This window comes from Paralichthys olivaceus, chromosome 10, assembly GCF_024713975.1.
Source record: "Paralichthys olivaceus isolate ysfri-2021 chromosome 10, ASM2471397v2, whole genome shotgun sequence".
Lineage (NCBI taxonomy): Eukaryota > Metazoa > Chordata > Actinopteri > Pleuronectiformes > Paralichthyidae > Paralichthys > Paralichthys olivaceus.
Window position 1 is genome coordinate 21464118 of NC_091102.1, and position 15776 is coordinate 21479893.

At 39.9% G+C, this 15776-nt stretch overlaps 1 protein-coding gene across 2 annotated transcripts in view; it reads left to right on the forward strand.

Annotated features, from left to right (window-relative positions):
• The window catches only part of LOC109637320 (inactive dipeptidyl peptidase 10), a 186003-nt gene that overhangs the window by 89256 nt on the left and 80971 nt on the right, over nucleotides 1–15776 (forward strand). The window lies entirely within an intron of this gene.

The window sequence follows — 15776 nt, forward strand, 5'->3', positions numbered from 1 at the left end:
TGTTTGGAGCGATTTATACACACTCAGGGGCATCAGGCAAGCCAGAATTCTTGGGAGATAAGAGCAGAGGGCATGGGGATCATTTCCCACAAAAAATAATGATGCAGTTTTCTGCAGTTTCACAGCAATTTGTGGCTCAGTTATCTCCCACTTTGGGGTTGTGAGGGTAATTTCTCATATGTATTATATGTGAATTTACTTAAAAAGGTTCTCCTGTCAATCATTTCAGCTGTTACGGTGATTGAAAATGACCCTCACTTATTCACTTACTTCTACTCTGCTGCCTCTTTTCCTACAAAATGGCTCAACCTTGTCTTCTGCAGCCAGAAATTCACATGTAAAGACTCATTCATCCTGAGAAGACAGTTAAGCCTTTTTCAGACATGACCTGCGGGTAAAATCCGGAGAATTGGCTACAAAGTTTACTCAGAGTTTGCCTTTGACACATGCACAACACAGCGGGAGGTTCTCTGCACAGACACGTTGATAACAGCATCAAATCCTTATGTGGAGCAGCCTGGTGGAGCAGACAGAGGCAGGAAGTGGTACATTAACCACATGATACACAAGCTATGGAAACCTCTTCTAATGCATAACATTGGAAATGTTATTTCATGCGTGGCTGAATGTTTCTTTGCCGTATCTTTGAAATCAATTTATTACATCATTGAATATTCTAAGTATTCATTAAATATCTTGTTTTTGATTTAAATCTTGATTACATTTTTTTCTTACTGAACAAACATACATTTCTATTTCTACATCAATTTTAAACACATGGGTCAAAAATGACCCACACATTATGTATTCATTATGGAGCACCTGCCATATATTTCACACACATCTGATGCATGTAAGTCTTATTTAATCTTTGAACTTGAAATGCAAATTATTTTCCATTACAATCCATTACTAACAGCATCTCTGGCCTTTTGTAGACGTGTTGTTGGAATGGGTGATGCGAGTGGAAAGGGAAGGACCTGCGCATCCAGATCTTTCTTAGAAACTTCTAGCAGGACTGTGTTCCTCCCCTACATCTCTTTTTCTTCTTTGACTAACTTAATTTTGTGTTGTCTTTATAGGACACTAGTATACAGCTGGCTCTAGCTCATCATGCAGTAGATGCATTACACCTGCCCTCCTTAATGGAGTGTAACGGAAATGGCCCACTTATGAACAGCTGTAGTGTCAGAAAACCTTAAGCATAGAACCAGGTCCACCAGCTTCGAGAATCACGACCAAAAAATGTTTGATTCAGAGCAAAAACAAACTTGGAAAAAGGGGAAAAGGTACATTTACAAGACTGTGTACATAAGTAATTTAGGAGTGAAGGAAGTACGCATCTCATAAACCACTGGGACTGATCCCTTTCCAAGGAGCTAAAGCGCCACAGCTTGAATTTAACATTTTTCGTAGTGATTTTCACCTTTGGGCTCTTTTCTTCACCTCTAAGAATGCAGTATGTTAGACAGAGAAATCATTGTTGCGCTGTGGTAAATGTAATGTTATGCTAAACCATCCGATCCCAGCCTACCTGATTTCTACAGTTGTGGTTAACATTCCCAAGGTAACAGCAAGCTCTAACCAATTTAAGACATTGCCACTACACCTGAGGATTGTGGGTAGTGTAGTGTAAAATAAGTTTTTCAAAAAATACAGTTGATGTAATACAGACTTGTGGCTTCTAGGGACATGTAATATGGATTCAAAATCTATAAGCTTGTTGTAAGGCTGAGATGGTTACACTATTATGGCTGGTAATCAAAGTCTCTATTCAGAAAACATAAGGGGGGAGAACCTGTTGAGCTCTATTCCCCTGGTCTCTGTTTAACCATATGACTGTTCATGATGCCAAGAAACTACAAATACCCCCCCCCCACATCACAGAAAAAACTAATAATATACACAATCTTAAATACTTGAGTTCATGTCACTTATTTTCGATTGTGCTGATGTTTTTGAACTGCAGCAGCACTATACCTGGAACCCATTTCTACAGGGAAAATCTACAGTCATACATTGGCTGTTATACTTTAGTAAAGTGTGCATTGCAATGAAAACAGATTTACATTGTCATTTCTGTTTCAATTCATTTAGTGCTAAATTCTCAAATGTTTATCTTTAATCCCCTTTTAATTATACCTGTTGCTGCTGAGGCTGCCAATTAGTGTCAATATATTGTAGAACAGAGACGATGTTTGCTCAGCTCTATTTCCCTCGTCTTCCTTTTGAAATGAAGTATTCTGCATAAAACCCCCACCCTCAACCCTCCAACTCAGATGAAATTACGCTAACATAAGGCACAGACTGGCCAATGGAAAGTTTAAAGTTTCCAAGTCTGTCTGTTTGTTTTTTTAAACCAAACTTTAGGCTTATATAACCTGCATACATGTAAGAATTGTGATGGTAACTGAAGGCATCTAGTATTCCGGCAGTTGGAATCCAACAATTGTTACAGAAGCATGGACGGAAAGAGACAAACTACTTCTGTAAAAAGACAGTGCACAAACGAAATAAATATAGACTTTGCTGCAAATTCTGCAAAATGGGCAAAGATGGGTAGAAACAGGAGGAAAGAGCAGGTGATTTGTCGTCATCCGTGCTGTGAACTTACTGAACTAACCAACTAAAGAACATTTCAAAGCCTTAGTTAGTCCGACACTTAGAGAACTTGAATCTAAACTTCTCAAGTGTTTAGAAAACTGCCCAAACAGTTTTCAGCTTTAAATGGATAAAACAAACAAGTAAATTTGATTATACTCTCCTACACTACCTTTCAATTGTTTTGTGCATTATACGGTTAAATATTCCATAGCCAGGCCCGCAATGAAAATGATTTATTCAACACTTACTCCACAGTCTAAACAAACAGGAGAACGTGGCTCTGAGCAAAGGGGGCGAATGGAGCAGCGGGAACCAGCACAGATCAATTAAAGCTAAACTATTGGATGTCAGTAATCAAATTGAACCACTTCACTCAAGTTATTTGTTATTGCATTACACAGAATAGAATGAATTGCGAGTATGTTGTGCCCATGTCAAGGCTGGAATATTCATCCTGAAGTCTTTGCAGGGACGTCTACAGAAAGGGGTGTGTGTTTGTGATGAACAAAGCAGAATAGGTCTTACATGACATTATTTCTTCCTCTGACAGATTTTGCGATCTCACATAGTCGCTGCTTTCATGCAAATCTGCTCTACTCCTGTTCCGAGCTGTTTGTCTGCACTCAGACGTACCGTTGCTGTCGTACAAAACAACGTCCTGTGCTTCACCTCATATAACACGTCAAAGTGTGTGACATTTTTCTTTTTAATCTGAAAACTGTCATCCATGTGGTTGTACAGAGCAACTGTGTGAATGTTTGTAAGGCTTATCTCAGGCATTTGAACGTTAGATAACGTTTAAAAAAAAGAGAAAAGTTTATTTAAAGGTACAGTGTGTAGAATTTTGGGAGATCTAGTGTTGAAGTTGCATGTTGCAGCTGAACACCCCTCACCTCACCCTCTCCTTCCAAACATGAGAAAGAACCTGTCGTAGCTTCAGTTGTCATAAAAACTCAAAAGGTGTTTAGTTTGTCCAGTCTGGACTAATGTAAAAAACATGGCAGCCTCTGTAGAGAGGTAAATATGTAATGTAAATATAAAGTATTTAAATATAAAGGGCCTTTTCTGGGGTAAAGAAAACTACAATTCATACAATTTAGATGAAAGAACATGAGGATTATTCTATTAAATTTCTGCCAATAGTTCCTTTTCACCTAAATCTTACACACTGGACCTTCAATTCAAATGTGAAGCAAATAACGCTCTGTAACATTTGGTTAAACTGAGTCCATTTCTAAAACATCAAAGAGCTGCATTTGTTGCATCAGCTTTGTAAATCCAGCACCAGAATGTGTGAAGGGTTTCTAGATTTACTGAATCACCATAGAACTGAAGAACAGTGCCAATCTACCACTGAAACCTGCAGACCTGTGTAAAACCTTTTGGATCAGTAGCAGTAGTGCAGAGCAGGGTGAGTGGGAAACATCTACTCAAGTCGCTGATGTTTGCTATCAGAATCATTGTTGGTAGATTGTTTGTCTCATTAAGGTCTCATTCATACTTACTGTATATGGTGCACTACGCAGATATAGCGTGCTTGAAATTGGCATAAGTCATAAACAAAATTGTCAAAACCTTGTCATTAAGAGTTTGAAAGCATTTACTGATACAGAGCGTTTGATAAATCGGCTCACTCTCACACAGGCCTTTACAGCGAGCTACACTGAGTTTCAAAAAAACCATTTCCTGTCAACCTTGGTGTTTTCACAGCTCAGTAGCTCAGACAAACACATCTGTGACGCTTTCTTCGGTGGCTTGTTTTCGAAGCTGCCATTTCATGAATCAAGATGTCACTGACATCCAAAGATGTGATCAACTCTGGTATCGCAAAGGTGTGCTGTAGGTAAGCCGGTATCTGTCAAGGCAGGCAATGCTCAGTATCACAGAATTGTGCACAAGTTGTGGTCGCAAAATTTCAATAAAAAATGCTGTGAATTGTTTTTATTTAATAGCTCCATGTGAATGCAGTAAACAGAAAACAAATCTAGTAGTTATTAGCTATATTTGCTGTGACAGTCCCTCTTCTTTAAAACAGCTCTAGTTCTCAGTAGTTCTTATGCACAATGTTTCCAAAGTACTTGGCAGGTAGATTGTTCGCAGTATCTTGGAGAACTTGCCACAGTTCTTCTGTGGATTCCAGCTGCTTCTGTCTCACGCCGACTCTGTGATGTTGAGATCAGGACTCTTTGGGGACCGGACCATCTGTTGCAGGACTCCTTGTTCTTCTTGTCTCTGAAGATGGTTGTTTATGACTGACTGTTTGTTTGGGGACACTGTCAGGCTGCAGCAGGGATGTGGGACCAATCAGACGCCTCCCAGATGGTACTGTGTGATGAATTAGAATCATCTAAAAACATCTAAAGTGCCTCAAACTGTTGCTGTATTCCCCAAATGCTCACGATGCTCATCGACCCAAACACGGGATTGAGCCTGAGCTTTTATTTTTCTCTATTTACATGGAGTCGTGTAGTTTGTGTGTAACCCAGCTGCTGGTTTAGCCGAGGGGTCAGCCTAGAAGCAGGACTAAAACTAAAACATTTTCCAAACTTTCATCATGCCCGAAAGTGTGTTGTTCATTGCATTTACTTGTTGCATTACCAAATCTTGGATGTAACTGTTCTCTAGTGGGTTGTGTGAGTGTAGTCTAAAATGAGTGGCTCAGGAGATAAAGCAAAAGCAGTGGATAAAAAGGTACAAGATGTGTGACACGGTGCATTAATGGCAGCCATTGTGTTTATTTTTTATTGCAACACAGAGTCGTTTTTGTCTTTGTGTGTTAAAATAGGCAGATCCCCTTTCTGTATTGTCAAGACACCAATCTACATAATCTTCCAGGGGAGCGCCACCGCGAGCCTCACCGAGGGTGAGACAATCAAATCAGTTGCTCAGGCACACCTCTTCAGCTGACTTCCCGCTGTGCTGTCCTTCCCTCTCCACCTCTCCATCCCCGCTAATTCCCTCTCAACTAGCAATTTTATAGCCCAGTGCCCGCTGAATACTCCAATGTCACCCTATAGGTATTAAAAAGACACAGCACCACATTTTGACCACCTACAGAGAAACAATTTCCTGTGTTCACTCTGAAACGCTGAGCGCCATGTCGATGAGCTTCTGTAGCTGTTCCTGCTCAAGCCAGGTTCTTCTTTGACTTTTTGATATCTTTTGTAATAAATTAGATTTGTTGTTTGAACTGGATTGTAATTTACCAGGAACCCTGTCTTAATTGCATTCCGAGATTTGACTGTGGGGAGCAGACAAAGCGCTGTGACAACCACCATGTAAATGATAGGAAATCACATTTAAATATGCAGGGAAATTCAAAGTAAAGAGCTGATTAATGGAATTGGCTTTATTGCCCCGTGTCCTTCACATACTGTTGGTGGTTTGAGCTCATTAATTCACCAGGAAGTTCTAATACCAATGAATACATCTCATTAAATCCTCTCCCGGCCTTTGTTTGTCATTGCTTATTTTTTGTGCATCACTGACTTCTAGAATTAGTAAACTTAATACAATACAGAATATGAAAATGTCTTTTGGCAGACTCCCCATTGTAGATTGCTCTTTTCTTTCTGGAAAACTGTTGACTGCACTGTAAGTGATGAATTCTGTTTAAAGCGTTGCTGTAACAAGCAAAACAGTTGTTGTGTGTCTTTAATCGTGTTTGCTATTGCACACTGACACAACCTGACACATCAGCATCCCACCAACCACATGTTAATCCCACTGCTGTCAAATGAATATATATTAGAATATGTAAATGACTACCTGATTTAAGTTGACGCGCCTTGAACCAGCCTCAATATAGATCCAACATTTGCATTACAAGATAAATAAGTGTCATTATGTGTCCTCCGATGAGCTCAGCATGTAAAGTGTGAATGTTCTTGGCACCTCACTTAATGTAATCCTACACTTTGGGCACGTGCGCTATGCTTATGTCTTCTGACAAGCACTAAGAAGCTTAGTTAACAGCGGTTAGAGCTGGTGTTTTTGAGAATAACATGAAACAGCAACAGAATTTGTTTCATTAACGTACAAAGAAATATCCCTGAATTGTTTCATGAAGATCCTAGAATTACTCTGTGAGAAATAAATGAAAATACTGAAAAACACCCTACACCATGTGTAAGAAAGGGAAAAAAAGGGTTCTTTCCTGACCCATAGCACATCAGTCCAACAGATTTCATGGTAATTTGTCGATACGTTTTTGCACAATCCTGCTAAAAAACAGACTATCTGAGCTAAAATCCTTACTTCCTTGTTGCAGGTCAGAATAGAATGTGTGACTTTTACCATGCAAAGGGGGGTCCCTTTATCTCTTGCAGCAGTCAGGAGTTGTTGGCTCCATGCGCTGAGAGCTTGGCATGTTCCTTTGTTTGGGCTGCAGTCATGAGCGAACCTTCTCAGACTCACTGCTGGAAAGAGTTCCATTGTCTTGATGGTGAGTTTGAATCTAGTCAACTCCTGCTTAACGTTGCTTTGACACATTTCACCCGGTTTCTTTTGCGCCTCATTGTTTCACAGTTTGTTCAACTTTCACTGGTTCTCTTTTCACTTAACTGTATTTCATTATTCCCCCTTGCTCGAGCTATTCAAGGCATTTCCTCAACAGAGGTGAAAGCTGCGTCAGCTTGGGGACGCACTCGCCAATGGTTCAGGAGTGTTTCCTTTGATATGCAGAGACACGGCCTCACATCACATTTAATATGCCAGAGACAGTTACATGCATATCTCTGAGGAAGGTGTGCAAAGCTACATTTTATCTGATATAACAATATATACTTGGTCACCCACTAACAATTTTACCGCAAAAACTGAGAAGCAATGTCAGTTTAGCGCTGCAGTTTTTTCCATATAACAGGTGAGCAAGGACATTGGGAATTATTGTAGAATATAACTTTCAAAACAATGCATGACTAATATCTCTTTAAATGGAATGGAGTGAGATTGAAAAGGTATCTTACTGTTGAAAACTCACTTTTGGCCACAGGTTGTATGTTAATTTACTTAAGGTGCAGTCAACTAATCTACTATTTATTTTGAAAGGTTTTAGACTTTCATTAAAAGCTTACTGTACTTTAATACACTAAAATGGAGTGACATACAGTTTTCAATGGTACATCCATTAAAGCAGCAAAGGCTAATCTACTTTGAAGCAGTTCGAAATGATTGACAGACTTAGGTGTCTATTATTCAAATTGGTTCGTGAAGGTTCATTAAAAGTGCACAGATAAACAATTTCAACTTCTAATGGAGCATTGGGGAAGATATGCAAATTAATAGGTGATAATCATGAATATGGCCTTTACAATAATTGTGTAGGGGAGGAGGGAAAGTGTTAATAAAGCTGGTAGAAGGCTCCTCAAATGAGAGGTTACGTTCACAAAGAGCTTGAGACTACTTTGCAAATGGTGTATTGGACACAAATAGGGTTCACTGCATTGTCCCTGATACCACTAACTAATAATGTAATTCTGCTGCTTCTGATACTAATCTCAGCATTTCTATTAATATCCAGCAATACCATTGCACTGCTTTGTGGCAACAACAGCATGTATGTGAAACCAATAAGACAGGGACAGTGACTAATTGAGAATTATTTCACAGGGACCAAAAGGCCAATGCAGTGTCCGTCAGGGCAAGGCTGATAATGCTAAATACAATAAGATGACAACATGTAGCTAAGCTTGCAGTTTTCTATTAGCCAGTGGATCAATCTCAGATGTTAAGCCTCAAGACCCCAGCACATCTTTGGCTGTGGCTGTCAATGATTCACAAGGCAGAGAGAAATGGTATTTCATGGGTAAACAAAAATGAGCCCGTGCAGATGGCAATATTTTTTTTCTCCGCCCTCTACGACCTGCTGTCATTGTTAAAATGGCTCAGCTTCTGCTGAAATGCTGCGTGTCATTTGTCACACTCTCTCCAAGGTCGGAGTCCAGGAGAGGGTAAGCTCGCAGCTCTATAAATAGCCTGGCTCCTCTGACAGTATCGCGTGCGCATGCACATGGGTGTGTGCAAGCATGCATGCACAGCGAGCCAGTGAGGAGCACGCTTATTAGCAGGAGTTTGATGAAGATGGCAGGGATCTTTATCACGCATTTGCGAGGCACCATGAGCGTTCTAATTTGACATCGCGCTTTATGATTCTCGCTCTCTCCCACTTTTAAAATCAGGCGTACGCAGTCATCAGTATAGCTGCAGGCATATGTGTGGGGACATGTAACAGGTAGCATTTTAAACATTAGCATTTTTATCTATGTCAGTCTGTAACCCTCTATGCCTGAATGACACAAGTGTTATGGTTTTCAAGTACAGTGGAGCCAGCAACAAAAATCACACCCAGCCACAGCTAAAGGGACAAGGGATCCTAACACACTTCAAAATACACACTGAACATCTGTGGTTGTTTTTTAATCACGGGCTGGTCTCATTTATTGTCTCCAGCTGAGGGGGAGGAGGGGACCAACAGTGCTCTTCCTCAAAAGTAAAAACAAGTAGCATAAGGGGACACTCCTGTTACGACAACTCACAGAAAATGCATCCCCCAAAGCTCTGTTTGTCAGCTGTTAGTCACTTTAATGATGGTAAAAAAAAAAACAGGGAGTGCCTCTTTCACAATATTCACAGGAACACAGCTCAAAATCCAGTCTGACTGTAAAATATGTAAAGTATTGCATATATAGTAAACACCATAAATGCACTTTTCAGTCCCTGCAGGTGAACAGGAATCAGTTCTTTCTCTGCTTCGTTTCTGGTCTCATTATAGGCCTCCTGTAATAACGTTTTTTTTTTTTTTTACATTTAGCCGTTCTGAGTTTTGTTGGCTACTCCTGCTATTTCCAAGACAGATGATGTGATTACAGAAAATGGCTTCTGTTAGCACACAGCTAAGCCGTATGACTGCTCTGCAGCAATCAGGAAAGTTTCTCCTCTAAATGTTCTTCTTTACTGCTTTTTCTTTGATTTTTTTACAGCCTTCCAGACATGGTTTGTTAAAAATGTTATAATTTCCAAACTCATCAGTGTCAAAGCCAGCAGGTTTCATATTTGTTATTGTGTTATGGAGCCTGGACTACAGCGTGGCAGCTCTCCTTCGTGTGTCCTATACAATACATACAGTTCCTCTGTTTTGTGGCAGTAAAAAAAAAAGAGATCCCCCTTCTATATTAAATTTCTACACTTTTTGAAATAGAGACCTTCCTAAAACCTAGAGGCTGTGATTTTGAATCAGGGTGTAGTATTTACTGCAGTGCAGCAGTTCTCCAAACGTGATATGAAATGATTGAAGAAATATATTACCTATATACTGCACTTCCAAAGCTGTCAAAAGTGTGCTATGATTTACGTCAGTGTTCTGCACCTTCGGAAATTATAATGTTGAAATGTAATTCTTCACAGGGAGGTTGTTTTGACATAAAATTTTGCAACATATCCTTTTCTGATTTGAATGGCAATTTGGAAAAGTGAACGTAGCTGGTGGTGGAATAACAGTAACGTTCTGCTGCAGGGTTGTAGGTCGTCACTGCTCTGTCGACCCAGCCCACGCTCATTTTGCTCCTGCACGGTGAAAATAATATCAAGTCTTCTTAATCAATCAGTGTTGATTGCTGGTGCATGCACATTGCACTGCAAACATCATCCTACGACTAAAGTCCTCAAATTGCTACGGCTCAAAGACACTGACAAGAATATGATGTAACATCAGCAGTGGTCTTAGGCCAAAAACTCATCCTCAACTAATCTGCAGTGTTACTTTCACTCACTGAACAGTCTTCACCCTCCTCATCACGGGCACTTTCCAGCAAATATTACATTTTGTAGTTCTTTTGTTGACATTGTCATTTAGGTGTCATTGAGTTATTGTGGGTTTATATCTTTGGTGTCAGAGAGAGACTAAATAGACTGAACAGAGAACTAGAGTGAACTATTTGACTGGGATTAGTTGGCAATAGACTTCTAATGCAATAACCTTGCATTTACCAACAGGGAAGGTGATCATAAGAAAACAGAAAACAAAACTCACCCTCTGTTGACAAATCATCTCAGCTAAGAGTCTGGGTCTTTTTCTTGCACTGAAAGCTTTTATTACAATGTGGAGCTGTGGCATTGGGGAAGAGATGGTCAGGTGCTTAATCAAGATACACTGTTTTAAAGTTGCATTATGGGAGGTGTAGCTTCTAGCATTGTCTTTTGCTGTAGTTTGATCCATAGGGACCAGAAGTCAGGACATCTGAACCTCTGCTGCTCTGATTTTAAAGCAGTAGTTTTAAAATCTGTCCCTCAAAGTCGACCAACTTACTGGAAGTGCATTAACAAATTTGTGGAGTGCCCATGTAAATTATACATGGATGAGTAATATGGTGGTTGCAATCTGTCTTCACTTTAAATATAGTATACTCTTATACACACCCTGAATATTTCATCGTTACCAGCAGGTCCTGAAAGATTTCATGCATGGATTAACACCATCATCTGTTTTCAGTTATGCTCACCAATACTCCCCTTAACAACAAATGTGTGCCATTATTTTCTGCGGCCTACTTGACTTGATGAATAATTGATTGTATTGATTGAGTGTGATGGAATTTGTCCCAGAGAAAGCCTGGTAGAATTACACCCAGTGTCAGTTAAATTAAAAGAGATTTTTATCATTGTCTGGGCTGAGTGAATAAATAAATAAAATACGGTATATTAGTTCTTGTTCTATCAGGACACATAAGATGCATTATACTTTCAATATATCTATATGGACATTATGGGGAAGGTGTGCAGCATGCAGTATTCCTGGAGGATTTGCAGAGTCATAAGTCATAAAGCATATTGAATTCGTTAAGTTTGGCTTTCCCTTCCAAAGGATATCACAACCTCTGATGTCTATCAAAATAAACAAGCTTTAATTCATAAGTCAGAAAAAAGTCTGAAAATGTACCTGGTTTTTAATTAATCCAAATGTATTTATATAGCTTGTATTCATAAATCCTTGGATCTGCAAGTTGTGTCAGTAACATGTATTGATGAGACGTTAATGTGATGAAGAGGGAGAAGAGGAATCAGAAGCTCCATGTGTCACGTTCAATGCCAATCTTGGCCTGTAGCAGCGTAACTAAGAGCTGGTCCGAGACAGACGTGAACCAACTCTAACTATATAAGCTTTATCAAAAAGAAAAGATTAAATGTAAAGAGGGGATCTGCTGAAAGTGGAAGATGATTCCACAGCAGAGGAGCCTGAGAGCTGTTTTCAAGTTATTTTCATTATCAAATTAGTTGAGTGATAGTTGTTTGTATATCCATGGTTATATGACAAAACTCATCTGCTAATGGCTAATTTAGCATAGTTTTAATAGTGCCAATTTGCCAAGATGTAAACAAATACATTTCAAAAACAAGTTAAAAATCAAATTTCAAGAGGACCAGTCATTGAAATTGTATCATTTTTGGGATAAGCATGAAAAATCAACCCATGGCCTTAAACTGACTGACCAGCACAGGCAATGATAGAGAAATACATCCAGTCAGAATGGGGCTCTTGCCAGAGCGGAGACCCTCAACTGCAATGGGAAAGTATTTCTGGGTGTTCACAACTCAACTGAGATGTCAGCATTTCCACATCACATTAATTTAGACCTCCTTAACACCGTCAGACCTTCACAACATTGTAACCCTGGTTCTCTGAGTAAAGACACTATGTCTCCACCTTGAGCTTGCTCAGAATCAGGTTAATCAAGGGAAACCATAATGTTCTATGCACACTCATGCTTTATTTTGTGTGTGTGCCTCTTATTGTGGTGTGTCAATTATTCATGTTATCTGTCAGATGGGGACATTCCCTCATACATATGGAATATGAAGCTGGGTGGAGCGAGACCTCTCTGGTCCCAGCAGAAACCAGCGGCCTTATTAGCAGCAGAGCAGCAGAGCTGACTATCTCACATTTAAAATAGTTTTACAGGACGCTCTATGACGAGTAAACAGAATGAAACATCTGAATTTATCGATCGATTCATTTTTTTTTCTGCCCACCACAGCAGCTGTACTGTTCAGTATAAGCCCGTCAGTGAAACTGGAAAGCTCATAAAGATGCTGGATCGATAACATGGATCAAAACATACATACAGAGAGAGATGTGTGATTTGAACAGCTGTCTGTGGAGATTATGTTTCACTTCACCAGAGGAGAAAAGAAAGACGTGTCTTTGAGTTAACTTTTTTCTAAAATGCTGGTGTATATAATACAGACAAATTTACAGATGTCAATCACAAAATAAACAAATATTTAATCACCAAAACACGCACACACACAGGGGCAGCTTGTTCACTAACCAGAAGGTCGTGGTTTGGGTTCACTCTCCCCCATTCCGCACAGCAAAGTGTCCATGAACCTCACATTGCCCCTGGCGGCTGTGCATGAGGGCCGTGTGATAGAAAAAGTGCTGCACATATGAATGTGTTTGTTAATGGATGGATGGACAAACTGTACCATCGGAGGGTGCAGGTGCACTAATGTCCTGGCTGTCAGTAATGTGCATTACCAAACTATTGAGGAAACATCTATCACACATCTCTCTGCACCTAGACAAGACCTTTGTGATGTTTTAGGACAGGCACAGCTGGTGGTTTGTGGGTCTGGTCGGGTTCAGGTTGTTGGCTAACACATATTTCTCTGGGTCGGGTGATGCAGACTGACAGCATGCTATAGGAAGGCTTAGCTTCCCTTAACATTTTATTAGTTCTGCCTTTACACAAACACTGTAAGTAGTTGACATAGTACATTGTAACACACTGTCAATGTGATACTGCTGCTCAACGTGGTAACCAAATGAAAAAAAATCTGCCAATTTACAAATATGAGTAATAAACCATGGCTCTGGAGAATATGATCATTTGTGGTCAGTGATGCAGGTACATTAAGGAATTGATTCATATATCCAGAGTACCTGTACAGCGTATTTTGATACTTTCCCCATCTGGTTTTAGGAATATAAGTCATTGTTTGTTCAGTTGTTGGGGCCATTTATGTAACACTTTGCTACATTGACATTTTGCTCTGATATCTGCAATTATTCAGTCACTGTGGATATGACAACTTAAGCACATTATCCGAGACTACAGGCTACAGCTGGTAATACCCACGCACCTCACAGACACACAATTATGCATGGCAAAGCATTTAACCAGAACAGTAAGTGTCAGACGGCTGCCTGGTTAGGCGAGACCAGAAAATCACAAGGAACCCCCCACCACCAGTTTGACTTGTATGTGCATGTGTTCTTGTTCTACTAATAGGCTAGAGAAGACATCTGTCAGATGTATCCTTTTTAAAATCATTAAAAATAATAATGTGTCTGGTTAATGTCAAAGAGTAAAGGGTCAGATGATACTTGTTCGCAAAATATAAGAACCAAATACACAAACATGCTGCAAAAACTCCAAACACAACCAAATCAGAGAAAGAATTAAGTACATAAATGTGCAGCACTTAGCACAGATGACAGAAGTACAAGGGACAGAAGAAAGTGATAAACCTGGAATCTGGAACGTGCCGTGTTTTATCGATTTTTATGTTTTGTCTACTTGCATGTGTTTTCTTAAGTACTGGTGCGATGAGCTTTCAGGCCCACTGCATCCCAGTCTATCACAACTCCTCTGATGAGGCTCTAATGATTATTTAAAAAAGCCCAGTCGCCATCTTATTTCTTCTGGTAGGCTGGTTGTTCATCAGGGCCTTTTCTATGCAATAATGGAAATGAAGAGACTAAGTTGGTCAAAATTCTCTTAGTGGTTCTATCATTGCTCATAATTAAGTCAATAAATTGAAGATGATGATTCAAAATTGGCCAAATAGGAAATTGGGGGAGAAAATGAGACAAGGAGAAAGTGCAGAGGAGAGAGAGAGAAGGAATCTCATGCATGGAGGTACAAGAGCAATTTAAAGTTGCTGTCAGTTTTCAAGGACACGGCAGCCTTTTGTGCTATAAATGAAATGAGCAGTGGTCCAAGTCCTGATAATAGATCAGTCTTATGAGTCCAGCGGGGGCTGTGAATAATGTAACACCGCACTCATGTAAAATGTGTCTGCAGTCGTGGTGACAATGAACTGCTTCTATGTGTTTAAGACGGTCAAGTACTAAAAGGGTCACGCTCCCTTATACACTATAAATAAGATTCAAAACAATTAACAGCAGCCAAAACTCTGCCAAATGTGTGGTGACTGGTAACGTTGTCCACTGTGTCTGCTACTTCTCTGCGCACATGTAAAAATAACTAAGGGCCTGTGTGTGCAATTTATTTTCACTCATAAAAAAAGTGCACAAAACTGCTTTTAAACGATCACATCAAGTAGAACATCTTAAAGAGAGACTGGAAGAAAGCTTCGTTGTAAAAGTGAAACCAAAGCTCTAATTGGCAGTCATTTTGTTTTCCCTACCCTCCTGCTATCAGGGTGTAGTTGTAGCTTGGTGACCAGCAATCACTGTATTTCACCTGCAGGGCTTTATGGGTAATTGAGACCAGGCAGAACTGTGCAGTGGGAGGCTTAATTCACCTTATCAGTCACAGCAGATGTGGTGGAGGACCCAGTTTAGGAGCCTCTAATACCAGGACTCAGACATTGAGTTGCAGGGAAAAGCTTCACAAACTCTCCAGGATAGATATTTCACTGCAGATAGCATCAAATTCTCAATGGTCACTCAGATTGCTAACACCAGGCCTTCTGTACAGTTGGTTTGACTGATGGAAGCCTCTGGTTCTGCCACTCTTACAAACATCTCTGTTCGAGGGCCATGGCTCATGTAAAGTCCTCCAACTGGGAAAGGATTGGACTGAAGATATACAATCTCAATGTAATTCATTTTGATATAGGCACTGTAAAGACCGGCACTGTGTACAGGGTTCAATATTTGATCATCAGGATGGAGCAACGTTGCTCTGCCTTTATCCTATTTTCCTCTGGACAGATATCTTGATTTTTACATGATGTTTGGTGTCTGTTAATGTGTTGATAACAACAATCGAGTTGGAAGAATTAAAGCTTTTAAGCCTAACTATGAATCTGTCCAGAGGCAGCTGGCCTCAAGGTTAAAGGAGTGGGTTCCAGATCACACGGTCAAATCCCTGGACAAGTATTCTTATTCTCATCTGTAAGCATTCTCCGTTGTCCAGGTCATGGTT